The sequence below is a fragment of the Rhodnius prolixus genome, unplaced genomic scaffold (genome assembly GCF_049639745.1).
Source record: "Rhodnius prolixus isolate KJV_2025 unplaced genomic scaffold, Rpr scaffold_5, whole genome shotgun sequence".
Lineage (NCBI taxonomy): Eukaryota > Metazoa > Arthropoda > Insecta > Hemiptera > Reduviidae > Rhodnius > Rhodnius prolixus.
The window spans coordinates 16,917,516-16,932,683 of NW_027411624.1; the positions used below are offsets into that span (position 1 = coordinate 16,917,516).

The 15,168-nt window shown below is 34.0% G+C and overlaps 1 protein-coding gene and 1 long non-coding RNA gene across 3 annotated transcripts in view; one reads left to right on the top strand and one right to left on the bottom strand.

Moving 5' to 3' along the window:
• LOC141458884 (neurotrimin-like) overlaps nt 1-15,168 on the bottom strand; it is a 708,924-nt gene that overhangs the window by 513,902 nt on the left and 179,854 nt on the right. Inside the window, exon 1 of one of the 2 annotated variants that reach the window (XM_074137438.1) lies at nt 12,365-12,386. The exons of the other annotated variant lie outside the window; for it this stretch is intronic. The gene's annotated coding sequence lies outside the window, so the exon portion shown is untranslated. Of the gene's footprint in view, nt 1-12,364; nt 12,387-15,168 lie in introns of those variants that run through there. 2 annotated transcript variants of the gene reach the window in all.
• LOC141457831 (uncharacterized) overlaps nt 14,012-15,168 on the top strand; it is a 49,493-nt gene continuing 48,336 nt past the window's right edge. Inside the window, exons 1-2 of the long non-coding RNA XR_012460579.1 lie at nt 14,012-14,130; nt 14,330-14,475. This is a non-coding gene — a long non-coding RNA (uncharacterized lncRNA). The remainder of the gene's footprint in view (nt 14,131-14,329; nt 14,476-15,168) is intronic.

Below are 15,168 nucleotides of genomic sequence, written 5' to 3' on the forward strand. Positions count from 1 at the left end.
AAATCATAAAAATTGGTAATAAAAGCCCACAAAAAAAAAGGGGCAAATTTCTGTAGTCTTATTAATGAAATTATGGCCCCACTAATTACTGTTTGCTGTAGCAAATTATTATTAGTAAATAACTGTTATGGAATGGATAAACAGTAACAAATGAAACGTTTAATTTTTTAAAATGATGAATAAAGAAAGATTTCTTTAAAAACAAGATTTAATAATCTAAAATGATTAGATATTGAAGCAGTTAAAAATATCAAAGTTAAATATAAACGAGTGAGGTTGATTGTAAATTAGCTTCGTAATTTAGAGGAAGTTATCCGACGGGAAAGATGACCGCGCCATTTGAGAGAGGAAGTTAATTAAGTCGCCGGTGACTAACAAATAACAGGAAAACGTGACAGGCTAGCCAACTGTCTAATTAGTCTATTGCAAGAAAGCTATGTGCTAGTGAAGATTAATTATTAAGTGCGAATTTGCCACAGCCTCTCAAATAGAACTAGAACAATATATACGAGGGTCGTTTGAAAAGTCCGTGCAAAGTCAGAGAGATAGCACCACTGGCGCGTATCGAGGTTATGTTTAGTTAGTAGCATCTCTTGGAAGAACACACACCAAGTTTCAGCCAGATCGGTCTATTTCTTTGTGTTTGGCATTCGTTTGAATCGAGGAAGTCGAGTGATTTTCAAAAAATGGACGAAAAAGAATTTCGTGTGTTGATTAAACACTACTTTATGAAAGGCAAAACGCCTCAGGAGACTAAAGAGAAGCTTGATAAACATTATGGTGACTCTGCACCTTCGTTTAGAACAGTTTATAAGTGGTTTCAAAATTATCGGAGTGGCCATATGGGCACAAGTGACGCTGAACGTTCTGGACGCCCTGTTGAGGTTACTACTCCAGAAATCATTGATAAAATCCATGATATGGTGATTATGGCGACTGTCTTTTGGGATTCGCGAGGAATAATGCTCATCGACTATCTGGAAAAGGGTAAAACTATTACAGGTGCATATTATTCATCGTTATTGGACCGTTTGAAAACCGAGCTGCAAGAAAAACGCCCACGATTGGCCCACAAAAAAGTCCTTTTCCATCACGACAACGCTCACACCTCAGCAGTTGTGGTCGCAAAATTAATGGAAATAGGGTTCCAACGCGTTTCACATCCCCCCTATTCTCCAGACTTGGCTCCCTCAGACTACTATTTGTTCCCCAATATGAAGAAATGGCTGGCGGGAAAAAGATTTTATTCAAACGAGGAGGTGATTGCAGAAACGAATGGCTATTTTTCAGACTTGGACAAATCCTATTATTCGGAAGGGATCAACAAACTAGAGCAGCGTTGGACGAAGTGTATAAGCCTAAAAGGAGAATATGTTGAAAAATAAAAAAGGTTTACCCCAAAAAATTAAGTAGTTTTTATTTTTGCCCGGACTTTTCAAACGACCCTCGTACTTCATTCATCATTCATTGGCAACTTGACTTTTGTAAAACTTTTCCTGAGGTCTTTTCAATAATTAAAATGTATATTAATGTTAATTTGCAATTAATAGTATTACTAACTTTTTGTGAAAGAACATATGACAACTCATTGTAAAGTATTTCTCGTTCAGCAGAGTTCTCCTAACAATAGTGTATCTGTCTTCCAATTCTTTCTATTCAACCAGAATTACGAACCATCTCATCCTAGGTTACACCCGTAATTTCTACTACCTGTAGAATAATATGCTTAACATAATAACAATTCCTTGTAATAAAATTTGTTCTGTGCTCTATTCAGCGCTCAGCTAGCACTTTTTTATTTTTATAAAATAACCGAAGAGATCAACAAACTAGAGCAGCGTTGGACGAAGTAAGAGGAAGTTAAGAGTATAAGCCTAAAAGGAGACTATGTTGAAAAATAAAAAAGGTTTACCCCAAAAAATTAAGTAGTTTTTATTTTTGCACGGACTTTTCAAACGACCCTCGTATATATATATATATATATATATATATATATATTAAATAATGTGTTCATCCATATTGTAATATTTATATATTAATTTATTATATAATATTTTATAATGAATCTGTGTAAAACTGGTCTGCAAATAATATGAACTTGTTATTTGGAGGCGAAGTTACATTCTGTAAAGTTCTATTCTGGGCCAAAGTTGTACTTTTATATTATTAAAATAATTAATTTTCTATCATTAAGTAGTAAAATAATTGCCTATTTTTTCAGGCAGGCTTTACATCCGTCCAACTACCAATTAGGTGTCATGGACGGAGGCGACTAGCAAACATACGAGGGTCTGTAAATTAAGTAATGAGACTGATTTTTTAAAATTTTTTTATTCAAAAAGAATTACAATTCTATATTGTCACCTTCCTTCTAAAGCCACACAGCGCTGGAGACGTTTCTTCCACTCCTCATAGCAGTGCTCAAACTCCGATACAGTCGGTTACAGCCGTTTGAATGTTTTCGACTGTCCCAAAATGAGTTCCCTTGAGGTGATTTTTCAACTTCGGGAAGAGAAAAAAGTCACAAGGACTCAAGTCAGGCGAATAAGGAGGCTGAGGAGCCACAGGAATGTTTTTACTGGCCAGAAACTCGTTTATTGAAATTGCAAGGATGGCGAAGTCGAAGATCAAATGCTTGCTGATTTGTTTTTTCGATACCCACGGAATCGACCACAAAGAGTTTCTACCTCAAGGTCAAACGATCAATCAACACTTTTACCGAGAGGTTCTTCGAAAAACTTCGAAAAAGAGTCATTCGTATGAGACCAAACATCAAGAACAAGTGGGTGTTGCATCACGATAATGCTCCTTGTCACACAGCAATTTCAATGAGTTTTTGGCCAGTAAAAAACATTCCTGTGACTCCTCAGCCTCCTTATTCGCCTGACTTGAGTCCTTGTGACTTTTTTCTCTTTCCGAAGTTGGAAAAATCACCTCAAGGGAACTCATTTTGGGACAGTCAAAAACATTCAAACGGCTGTAACCGACTGTATCGGAGTTCGAGCACTGCTATGAGGAGTGGAAGAAACGTCTTCAGCTCTGTGTACTTAATTTACAGACCTCGTACTTAACTACAAAGTTCTCATATTAAACATTAAATAAAATCCAAGGCCTAGGAGACCGGTAGATCTTAAAATTTAAGGTAAATGTCTCAAAACAGAGAACAGATAGCGGAACTCAGTAATAAACCATTTCAAAGAAGTGAGGATGATTATTTTCAAGGATGGTATATTTTGCTTTTTAACGAAATTAAAATCAAATCTAACTTAGGATTGGCCCTGACAATATCAGCCATTTTCTTTTAATTTTGTTTCCAGTGAAATGAAAAAAATCTTGAACTTAAAATGAAAATTTAACAAATTTCTTCTATCATTACTTAATAAAACAAAATTAAAAAAGTATAATCATTTTTAATCTCTTTCAAAAGATGTGTAACAGCAAATTTAAACATCATTTTCAAGAACAGTTTCGCATCAAATAGAATTAGCGTTATTAATTAGTTGAGATGCAGCATCGAAACCTCTGCAAAACCAGTCAAAATAAAATGTAAACTAAAATTATAGATAAATTAACTCACAAAGATGCGCAGAACATAATTTGAGTGGTAACTCAAATTTGGTATGATAATAATGCTTCCTATAATGAGTAATTAGAAAAAGTACACATATCAGAGTTCTTTTATTTAAGTAGATTTAAGTAGCTCGTGTTGAATCTGCTACCAAATTACTAAAAATTAGTCATCATACGAAGAAACGCTCCATTATAGTGTAATATAATAGTACGCTATAACGAGGCTATTTACAACTTTATTTGTTTATGTTATTTGTTTAAGTTATTTGTTTAAGTTATTTGTTTAAGTTATTTGTTTAAGTTATTTGTTTATGTTATTTGTTTATTTTAGTTGTTTATATTATTTGTTTATGTTATTTGTTTATGATATGTTATTAATGAGATTGTTCTTCTTTTTTCTCTCATTTGTTTGCCACGATAAGATACAATAAAAGTTTTTGTTAAAATAATAAGACTATAACTTCTTATTTTATTTGTCTACTTTTAAAAGAAAATAATGTTATTATATCAAATTACAATCGATTGTATTGTAGTTTTCTTGTAAGCCGATCTTTTAACAAATACTATAACATATGTTCTTTAAGTTGGTTTTATTGTTCTTAACAATGGCTAAAAGAGGTCGGTCGCCTGCGATATATTAAAAGAATTGTATTTGTATTTCATTAGAGAGATTGGTTAGTCTATTATATTAGGATTTGGGTCAAGAACTAGGTCATTGGAAATGAGAAACATGACTGAAATGTTCAATTTATCTGCTTGTAGATTAGCAATGCGCAGGAACTCTTTAGAGATTAGATGTGTTCCAGTTTGGGAGACTGTAAAAACCTAAAATGCATGCACTTTAATCTAAAAAACATTTCCTGATGCTCTTTCTGGTAAATAGTTGCTTGTGTACTCCTATCTAAGTGTTCTGTAAGTATCAATGTACACTTAAAGTTGGTAAGTGTAGATGTGGTATGGTGGTATGGTGAACTATTTGTCTTTTTAGTATTCAAGTATCTTTGCAGGTACTCTGAACGTTGTATGAGTGTCCGGTAGATCAGTGCGAATAGTTAAGTTTTATTTCTTTCCTCAAATTTTTCATTTTATTTTTATTTAACAGCAATGCCACATTTAATTAGTACTAAGGTGCCACCTGCTATTGGTAGATGAAATCCCTGGCATTCTAGAAAAGTTTAAACAGAATTAGTAGCTGGCATTAAGGGTTAGTACACTCTGTAACCAGCTCACTCCTCTCTCAATTGTCCACCAGCTTCCTCAATAGGATTTTGGTTAGTATTAATCTGATAACTGCGTAGGCTCTTTTTTAAAAAACATTGTAATATCGTTGATTTAATCTCTCTGCAGCACTTTTGCTTTTCTATTCCAGCCCGGTTTTGGATTTTCATCCATTTTATTAGAGGTTGATGAACCATTTAAGTGCAAAGAATTCTCTGTTTTCTTAATCAACCCCTGAACATGGATTAATGTCCGAAATCGGCCAGAAATAGAAAAATCACGCGTGCTACTACGGTTAAAATCAATTTTACTGCGAACTTAACCTCATTTTCAAAACGTTATATTTAAATATATGAAATCTTATCCATGAAATCCGGATTCTAATTTCAAGGAAAAAAGGATTTTAACATTTCAGAAACAAAAACAAAAACATTCATAAACTTAAAGGTAATTCCATAAATATCAATAAAAGAAAAGACATATTTTTCTTGTAAATTTAATACCCTTTGAAGTAAATAGGTAAATACAAAGTTGCTGTAGTTGTTGTTTATATTCGCGTGTGGGTTATTGAGTTATCAAAGTTAATGAGATTTGTTGATTAGTTGGCCAGGGTTGACTAAATTAGAACTAGATGAAATCGTAGCTCTCTTGCCCATTATTGATTTCACAATAATTTACTTTCTTGTCTACTAATATCTATTTTATTTTATTTTCTGTTTATTTTGTTTTTTGGGTAAATAATTTTTATTACAATTTACATAGTTATATATTGTACTCTATTTCTTTAATCCATTGAAACTATTTGTAAATGCTTTAATCACACATGAATATCAGTTCTGTACAACTTCAAGTGAGCAGACAAGAGATGAAAAGATAACAAAGCATTGAAAATGAGTATCAAGATTTCTGATGTCTTCTTAAGTTTGTAAGTGAGTAGACTGTTATTGCCTAAATTTTCCTTACAACCATGTTTAGTCTAAAAAAAGAAGTATGGTCTAAAAGCCTCTCCGCAAGATGGGATTGCTAAGTGCAATTTGCTTCAGTCCAGCTCTAACCCTTAAGTAAGATGTCTGATAGTGCCTTGCAGTCTTAGTAAAGGACAATTTTTATTCCTTTTACCATCAATTTATCTTACTATTTGTGGTAATGACAGTTAATATGGTTATTCTTGAAAATTCTTTTGCAAAAAAATATTACTTTTAAAAAAAGGGTTCAGGTCCGATTGTACTAGAGCAGCGTTTCCCAACCTTTTTTTGGCTCGCGTACCACTTGGTAGTGAAACATCATGCTAAATTGTACCACTTCGTAAAAATTATGGTTTTGTTATTACGAGTGTGTTATTTTATTATTATCATCTTTATTTGTATAGAGATACAATGTATCTGCTACAAATGAGTTCAAGTTCATGTTCATTTTATAAACTTTATAAACTGTAAGATCTTAGTGTTCCAACTTTTTTTAAACAATTAAAAATTGCTTATTTATAATAAATATTTTTCTCTTCAAAATTATTAATTAATTTACAAAGTTCTTTTTTAGGATTATTATATTTATTTATATGGAGCGGGATTCTAAAACTTTCATAGACTGGGCAGCAGATAAACAATTAATGTTTCCGGCTCGTTCTTATTACAAATTAAACAATGATCTTTGGGTTTTATTGTATAAATTACATTGATTTTAAATTTAGTAACATAAGGGCCACCCAATCTTATTTCAGAAAGAATTCTTATTACTTGAAAAGAAATGAATTTCTCTAAATATTATTTATTGTTTTGAGAATTCCATAATATATTAAACATATTATTTACTTTATTTAAATCAGTTAAGTACAAAAGTTCCCTGTACCTGTCTATGATATTTTTTAAGATTTAATTTTGTTTTATTATTTTATGTCCGCCATTATTGATTACTTTTCGTGTACCACCAACCAGTAACTCGTTTACCACAGGTTGGAAAACGCTGTACTAGAGAATATCGATGATTTAATCCGTCCTAGGAAGCAGTTTTGGGGTACACTGACCGGCTTCAGACTTACATCCATCACCAGAGATTGATTTATCAACTTGATGCACAGAATTTATCTTTAACTACATTTCCATCTCTCGTACTACACTTGCTGTCTGAGTGATGCGTGTTTATTTTGTGTATACTTGTGCTATTTAAAATGTTAATGAACAGTAAAATATTTTTTTCTGCAACCATGTAGGGAAGTTCTCATTACTCACTTAAAATCAGCTGTATAATGTCCAACTTCCCATACTAGTGGGGAAAAATTCCCATTAGTGCCACTTTCCTCACTAGTGAGTGGAAAAACTTTATTGTGCTTCCTTGATATTAGAAGTTTTATTATTAACATAAATATTTTCTGTAAAACTTTAATAAGCTTATTTAACGTAACTAAATAATTAAAAAACGAATATTAAAAAATAAAATAAAAATTGAAAGGAATATAGAAATAAAAATAATACTTTAATAAATAATTAGATATTTTTAATTATAACAGTTAAAAAGGTTATAGTGTTACCTTATAGAAATTTAAAATGGATTCTAGTGATGCCTGTTTAGCAAACACTCCTCCATCAATAAAAGAAAGAGCAGAAAATGTAATAAGTAATGTAAATACGTAAGTAATGTAAATAATTGTAATATAACAATAAATGTTTATAATAAATAAATTACTTTTTGTAGACTGTAAAAATGAAATTTTTAATTTTTTTAGTTAATAAATGGTTGCAGAAAAAATATAATATTTAACTCGATTGTAAAGTATTTTCCTCACACTCCGCAATTTGCCTCGCGTGAGGAAAAGTACTACTTTCCACACTTGTTAAATAAATAACTATTGTAAACAATAATGGAATAAATATAATGAAAACTAGGTTTGTGTATATTTAAGGGATATGAATGTTTTGTACGCAGATAAAATGTTTTAGAATTACAATGTTGGTTAGTATTTTATACGTTAGGGTGCGTGAATTTAATCAAGAAACACAGAATTAGACCAAGTTCATTTGTACTACGGTCATAATTATTTGTTAAATTAAATATTGATAAACATGAGATTCTAATTACTCAATTTAAAATATGTAATATATTAAAAAGAAAACTTTAAAATAGTAAAGAAAATGCAACATGCTGGTATTTTCATGCATTTTTTTCTGTGGTGGGTGAGTTTTACTAAACTGCTGTAGCTTTGTGTTTCAATATATTCAAAATATTTTAGCGAACGCCTTTTCTGTCAAAATCTATTTTCTCCAAGTTGATTAGGGATACCAAAAAAAACTTGCTTTTCAGGACGGATATCAGCAAAATTATTTAAATCTATAAATCACTGCTAACTAAATATGCACGATCATATCGTCCTTAACCAGTTAAGCGTGTTTGACGTGTATACACGTCAAACCAAATCTCTGTTACGGTGCAATCGAAGTGTACACTCGTTATGAAAAATATAAAATTGCCATTAACTATAAAAACTCGAAATTTTAATTGAATACAATAAGAACATTATTTGGTGGGATGTTTCCTTTATCTTACCAATAGAACTGCGGTGGGAGTCAGCCAAATGATAAGTGGTTGGTAGGTGATTGGTCTCCGCATTAGAGATTGGGAATTACGCAAATAATAGCTCTCAACCCTTGAGCAATGCCGTTTTTACCTCAGATAGAGATTCAGACCTCAGTACGAGCATGATTTCATTTTGCACAGAATTCAAAAAGCTATTTTCTTCCTTGTAAAAACGCTCTTGCGTCCCTAGTTAACTAGAGCAATGCATACGTTTTGAATGAGCACAGAATGCTTTGTAAAACTCAAGCCCCCCAGAGATTGCAGAAAAAGTCGCTTGCAGTGACTATTACGGACGTTGTAAACTTTTGGTTGTTTTGCCCTGCCTTCGACGTGTATACTCGTCATTGTCTGATTTTAATTCCGCACACTGTGGGGGGTTTTTCTTAAAACTAAATTCCACGCTTAACTGGTCAATAGTTTAAACCTGAACTGTAAATAAAGTTTAGCAGATGACTAATTTTAACCAAAAGATTTTTAAGTGCATCTTCTCTAAGATTAATTTTTGCATAGTTAATTCTATTTATCTTAATTTTGTAACATTTTGAGATAACTCTAGCCAGATAAAACATTTTTTTATATGTCAGTTCTTTTTTGAAGTTACGACATATTATGTCAATGTTATGTCAATACACATAATGTGAGTTCGTTTCATTTTGATTAGAAATATTTTATACATTATACCCAGTACGTGTTTGTTTTAAAAAAATACATTTGTAGAAACTGATGATGGACTCTGGTTAAGGCTCGAAATATCTATTTAAACAAAAGTTAAAAATAATAGAACTAAATGTGTTACAGGTTATTCTTTTTTAACCAAATAAGTGATTGTGCCATGAATCAGAGTAAATAACTAACATCCATGTCAATCGAACTAAACTGAACTGAATCACCACAAACAGTCGATGCTTAGACTGTGCACAAGTTTCAGAAGTAAGGCAGGCACTCCAGTGGAACTCCATTAATTGAAGAAAACGACTTGCTAACTAATGACTAAAGTTATGGTCCGCGTGTAGAATGAATCTCTCCATCTATTCCTAGGTCCATTACAGGTTTCCCCAAAGAACTGGCCTATAATGGATTTCACTAAAAACAGATGAGACATTTTGGGAGATGAATTGTAAAACTTACTTCGTATAATCAATTGGAATATCTTCGGATTTCTTCTGGAGTTTTAACTCAATGTCTTAGGACAAGAGGTCATAAGTTAATTATATTCAACTATCAAATTAAACATATTATTGAATTACCTTTACTCTTATTTAGAGATGTGTTTTAGATCTTCGATTTTTTTAGTTTTTCTTCAGAAGTGACCGTATGGTCAACTGTGTATGTAAAAGTGATTCTACAAATCGATATGTATGCTTATGTTTCCTACTAAACTCAAAAAGTATACTAGTAATCAGTATAAGTGCAAAAGTTTTATGAATTGGATTGAGTTGCTCAACTTAAAAGCTCATAAGTCCTCTCTCCATATTCTTTGAAAATATAAATCCAAAAAAAAAAAATCTAGAGTAACCACTCCACACGACGGTCTCTTACTAAATTCACTTGGTTCTACATGAATAATTTTTTTTTTCTTTTTGTAAAACCGTGCATTCCACCGAAATAACATAGAATTTTTAAGATCATAGTGCAAGACTAGAGTATAGTTTACATTACCGACTTTCATAAGATCCTAGAATCTAAGAACGTTCAAGTTTGGTATTTCTTTGAGGTTCTAAGACAATGGTTCTCAACCTTTCTAATGCCGTGACCCCGCAATACTGTTCCTCATGTTGCGGTGACCCCAAACCAAAAAATAATTTTGGTGGCTAATTCGTAACTGTAATTTTGCTACAGTTGTGATTTGGAATGTAAATAACTGATATGCATTATGTATTCTCATTGCTACAAATCAAACATAATTTAAACATAGTTACATTAATCACAAAAACAATGTTTAATTATTATATTAAGAAATATTTATTACTAATTCCAATAAATAAAATTAACGGCCTTAACGGTGTGCGTTCCAGTTGAATAGCGCTGCTCCAGACGGTAGCGCGGCTTCTCAGCGGAAATATGTATTTTCCAATGACTTAGTCCCCACCTCATCTACCTTACGGTGAAGTTTTTCTTGTAATCTGTTTGATTTCGGAGATATGGGGGGTATAGGCCCACAGTCCCCTAGTGTAAATGGAGAGGATTGCCTCCTTTAGGCCTCTACACTTGCCCTGGAGCACCTTCAGAGTTTTGTAGGCGGTTAAAAATTCCTACTTCCTGTGACGGTCTGATGGCCTGGACCCATTCAGGTTGGTGCTCTTTGTTGACCCGATTAGATTAGCGCAGGGGGCACCAAGAGCTGGCGATCAACATCACTCCTTCCATAGATAAATACTATAAAAATAACCCAATGCTATTTAACAGAAATAGATATGTACGAGGTATGTTCAAAAAATAAGGTGAATTTTCAAATTTCGCGGGCTACGTACATTCGAATTTCGATTGTCTTTTTTTTTTATGTTGGTACACTTGTCTCGAACATATTTTCAAAGTTGTAGCTATATAGCATGTTTAGTTTGTATGTTAGAGGCATAAATAAGACAAGTGTTTTGTGAGTTCGGCGATTTTCTTCTGTCGAAAAAAATGGATCAACGAATTTGCATCAAATTTTGTGTAAAAAATGGAATTAAGTGTTAAAAAACACTTGAAATGTTGAGAGTGGCGTACGGTGAGAGTACTCTGTGTCAAAAAAATGTTTACAAGTGGTACAAGCTTTTCACAGAAGGTCGAGAAGATGTGAATGACGACGCTCACCCTGGACGCCCCAGCACATCAACAACCGATGAAAATGTTGAGAAGAATCGTCGAATCACAATTAGAGAAGTTGCTGAGGTTGTCGGCATATCGGTTGGCACATGTCCTGCAATTTTTTTCGGAAATTTTGGGCATGAAGCGTGTAGTAGCGAAGTTCGTTCCAAAATTGCTGAATTTTGATCAAAAAAACCGTCGCATGAGCATCGCTCAGGAATTGTTGAATGATATTATCATGTCTCAGTCACCGTATTCACCAGATTTGGAGCCCTGCGACTTTTTCCTGTTCCCATGATTGAAGAGACCCATGAAAGGACGGAGATTTGCGACGATTGAGGAGATAAAAACCGAATCGCTGAGAGAGCTCAGGGACATACCAAAAAGTGCATATCAGAACTGTTCCGAGGATTGGAAAAAATGCTGGCACATATGTATTATATCTGAGGGGGACTACTTTGAAGGAGACAAAATAAAAATCGATGAATAAATAAATATTTTTTAAGAAAAATGAAAATTCACCTTATTTTTTGAACGCACCTCGTATATATATAAAAATAATTAATGGTAATAAGAGCGAAGGGATTGGCTATGCAGTTAGCGTATTGGACTTTGTTACGCTAAACTTCCGCTACCCCGGCGTAGCTTCAGTGGAGACGGGGTGGGCCGAGGTGTAGGCACCAGAGATAAATAAATAAAAGAAAAATAAAATAAAGTGTATAACAATTGGAAATATATATACCTGCGTTATATTTGGGCGCCACGCCGTTTTAACATGAACTTCCGTAGTAAACGGCGAAACCTACGGGGGAAGGGGGAACAGGAAGAAAATCAAAGAAAAGGCAAGTAGGAGTATATAATGCGTATATTAAAAACTATTAAGCACAAAGAAACAGAAATAATGGCAAATGCAACCTAGTCTACTTGTTCAAGTTTGAACGTTACGCTAATTACCTTAATTACGGAAGCTTCCTTACACAGAAAAAAAACTAGAACTTATATAAAAGCTGAATGTTAACACAAAAATACTAGAAATACTTTTCAAAATGAAAACCTTAATACCACAAAGAAAAATTAATTACATGCAACAAAAGAAAGAATCGAAATAATAAAACTAGTAACTACTAAAAGAAAAGGTAAAGTTCTTTGATTGTCCAAACAGAGCCTGTCAGCAGACGCTTCTCCGGGAAACAGTTTGAATCAAAACGGGACTTACCCCAGGCCTGGTTGTTGTTCTTTTTCAGTTAGTAATTCATAGAGTGATATTTACGGAGGTGACCGCTGTCTTCTTTCTTCGGGATCCCCACGATGCTGTTCCAGAGCTTTTTCCAGCACAGTCCTCCTCGCACTTTCTTCTTCCCTTTTCACCCTTTTTATTTTGTAGCGTACAATCCCTGCTCAGGGGTATCTTACCACGGCACTACTACTACCACTGGTAACTCACCCGCTACACAATTTTTCCTAATTTCCTAATAAGGAAAAATTAGGAATACTAATCCGGCCTAGCCGTAGAAAACAGGAAAATCCGGTCCTTCACACCGCACGCTAGCTCTCACACTCTCACACTGTCCTCATAGCCCATTCCTTTCCAGAACTTCCCTAATTTCCCAACCAGGAAAATTAGAGGTCCAAATCCGGCCTAGCCGCAGGAAAAGGTGGCCATGTGCCTTGCACCGAGCTCCAGCGCTCACTGACCCTCACACCTCGTAACTATATGCCGCTCTGCTTTTTTTTCCCCTTCGTCAGCAGTCCGAAGTACACCTTCACTCTATTCTGTTGTTTTGTGCATAAAAACTACGTATTGCTTATGCTAGGCTTGCATTTGCTTTATAGATTAAATTATTTAAAATTAAAATTATAACTAACTTTTGTTACCCGAATTTTAGTCGGTAACAACTTCCACGCGGAGGACCCGGGTTCGTATCCAGCTGCTGGCGCTTAGCCTTTTTTTTTTTCTTCTTACGAACTTCCTACAGCTCACTGTCCGGTGATGGACAGTGTTGTCTGAAACAGAGATGGAGGCGGACAGTGCACTGAAAAAGAACCTTCGGGCGCCAATAAACTCAGAGATGTCTACGCGCCTTAAATCACTATGAAATAATAATAATGAGGAGGTAAAGAATTAGCTGAGTGTTTAGCGAATACTGGATTCCAACGCGGACATCTCAAGTCCGACCCTTAGATTTTCTCTTCCTAAGAGCTTTTTACAACTCACTGTCTGGAGTTGGGCAGAGTTGCTAGTAAGGAGAGAACATTAAACGCAGGCTGGCAGGTGCACTGTACTAAGGAAAAGCTCCGGGTGCCTAGTATCTCAGTCATTGATATCATGTTGATAATACGTATCAATAAAATAAGGCATTATGGAAAATTATAATTAATAATAAAATAATTATCCTATGGAAGGAATTATTAGCCATGCGGTTAGCGTATTGGACTCCCACGTGGAGATCCCGGGTTCGAATCCAGCTGCTGGCCCCTTAGATTTTCTCTTCCTGGCAGCTTCTTACAGCTAACTGTCCGGTGATGGACAGTATTATCTGTAACAAGAGAACACTGTCCGGATGCCAGCAGTGCACTGGAAAAAAGCTCCGGGCGCAAATAGCCTCAGATGTTGACGCGCCTTAAATCATTAAAAAAAATATTATTATCCGAAAATTTGTATATTGTTTTATCGTTTAAAAAAGACGTACATCCTCTTTTATAAACGAGATTATGTTAATGAGGGGAAAGAAATGTTTTAAAATTTAGTTTCTTTAGAAAACATAAAAAAGGTGATGATAATTCAGCAAGAGAATGACGCATTTATGTTTACACCAACTACTTGCACATAAAGGATGGTGAGTGGGGGGTTTCAGAACATTTTAAGTTAAACACGCGACCCAACTTAGGTCAGTCTAACACAACACTGATTGCTGTTCAACCCAATCACTCGTTTAATTATGTCACTTTATATTATCGGGTGATCCGAACACTTTTTTTAAGGTAGATCTTAAATTTTCTCTTAAAGTCTTCCCCAATTTATCATTTCCACTTTAGCATTTTTAATTTTAAATAAAAATATTTGCTGTACAGTTAGAAAAATTACACAATCATTACAAGTAAAAAATGATTCTTTAAACTAAAGAAATAACAAAAATAATGACTGTAATAACTGGGTGATTATTCTTTCTTTATTTTTAAGGTGTATAAAATATGGTAGCCGTTTTATAATAACAGCTCAATCTAACAAGTCCATCAGGATGAAGTTTGCAAGTATTAGAAGAAGGGGAAATAAGACAGTGTTTGGTTGAGCAAGTGCCTTTGATATACACCTGATGGCCCCTCAAGGTAAAGTTCTTTTCTTTTTATACTAGATTGTGTCCTCTACCCGACTCGTCCATTTATTTTAGTAAAGTGTATCCCCAGCACTGTCAAGGAATAAGAATAATTTTATGAACCGTTAAAGAAGCTTCAGTTCTTAAGTACTTGTTTGTGAGGAGAAGTCTCTTATTTTATGTTTAATATTTTTTTACTTTATTTTGTTAACTGAAAAAACCTTCAGCCATTTTGTTTGAATTGTTTACTTACGCGTTTATACTGTGACACTACTAAATTTGAAGGTTATATTTCTGTTATAACCGGGGGTCCCCACACTCAATTTCAAGGGTTTAGATTTAGATTTTTTCTTCTTAGGAGCTTCTTACGGTTTACTGTTCGGTGATGGTTAGTGTTGACAAAAGAGAACACTGTCTAGAGGCCGGCAGTGCACGGAAAAAAAGCTCCGGGCGCCAATAGCCTTAGATCTAAACTGTCTAAGAAGATTGGATGTACAATACGTAGAAAATGAAGAATAGCAACAGAGTCGAATTTTCGATTTCCATTTCCCCAGAACCCTACAAAAAAGTGCTTTTTACAAATTGGTATGTGTGTGACAAGTATCGCTCAAAAATGAGAAATCGCTGTAAATTTTTTTCTAATCTTTTACTGTAATTTACCACTGCAACGGTTGTTGCAACGGTTGTTGCAACAAGCAAATATGGT